This window comes from Topomyia yanbarensis, unplaced genomic scaffold (assembly GCF_030247195.1).
Source record: "Topomyia yanbarensis strain Yona2022 unplaced genomic scaffold, ASM3024719v1 HiC_scaffold_141, whole genome shotgun sequence".
In the NCBI taxonomy this organism is placed as follows: Eukaryota; Metazoa; Arthropoda; class Insecta; order Diptera; family Culicidae; genus Topomyia; species Topomyia yanbarensis.
In genome coordinates, this window is record NW_026683318.1 from 11,971 (window position 1) to 13,167 (window position 1,197).

Genomic DNA, 1,197 nt, shown 5'->3' on the forward strand with positions numbered 1-1,197 from the left:
ACATTAATTCAAATCAAAGATATTACTGGGAAGTCACTTTTAAAAAAAGTCGATATCGAAGTAAAGTTTGAACTATTCACGCATGCACTTCAGAGGTAGCCTGATATTAAGAGCTGCAATTTCAGTTCTTAGTTCACAGTCGTGTTGGAAACTTGAGTAAGCGCAATTGAGAGTATGAAATTCAAATAGATTAAAAAAAATTCGATTTTTTTGGCCCAGCACTTTAGGAAAATTCAGTTTTTCCTACACAATGCATTGATTGAAGAATTTAGATATGTTATTAACAGAGCATTAGTAATAATTCGTTTGTCCGTCTATTTTATGAGCCATTTTTCCGCTTTTCCAATGAATTGGTTCAGCGTTTGAGATTTCTAGCACTGATGTTGTCCTATGCTGATTTGAGCGTTTCTCTGAGTATGTGTTATCAAAAGCATCGCGAAACATCAAGTTCTAAATGTTCTCAATCGAAATAATATTCGAAGAGAGTGCTAAGAGTTATAAGAAATGTCTCACACTGTTAGGTGGATTAAAAGCGTTTTTTTTATCTGTGTGACTTTAGTTCAAAATTGTTTTTTTCTCTCAACTTTTTTATTGTAAAATCGAATAAAATAAAGGATCTACAATTTGGCATCATTCCAAATTTAATTTGGATAATTTCAAAAACCAGAAGAATTTTTTTCATTTTGGAACCGTAAAAAGTTAATGAATCAAACATATTGAAATGGGAGTACTACCGAAAGAGAAAATGAATATTCATGCGAGTCTATTTTATTTAAAAAAAGTTATGTGTTTCACCACACACCAGAAAATAATGAAATTCAAACGACATGTAAATCAATACGAATGTAAACATACACAGCTTGAATCAAAAATTTGATTGAAAATTAAGTTGATTTTACAGTTTCGTTCGTGTGATATTACATGTCATTTATTTTACAGCAGTATTGGTTTAAAAATACATTAAAGTGCATTGGTATCCCGTTTAATGAAGCTGTAATTTTCAATCAACGTGTAAATTTATAAAAAAATTCGTTGAAGAAAGCACGACAAGTGGTGTGTATGTGGTGGGACTTAATTTTACATAAATATTCATGCTCCAAATATGTGCATGAACATAAATTTAAAATTATTAAAAAATGTTCTGTGTATTTTATTGACGGTTCAGTGTCCTTTCGATTCAAAACTACTACAATCGAT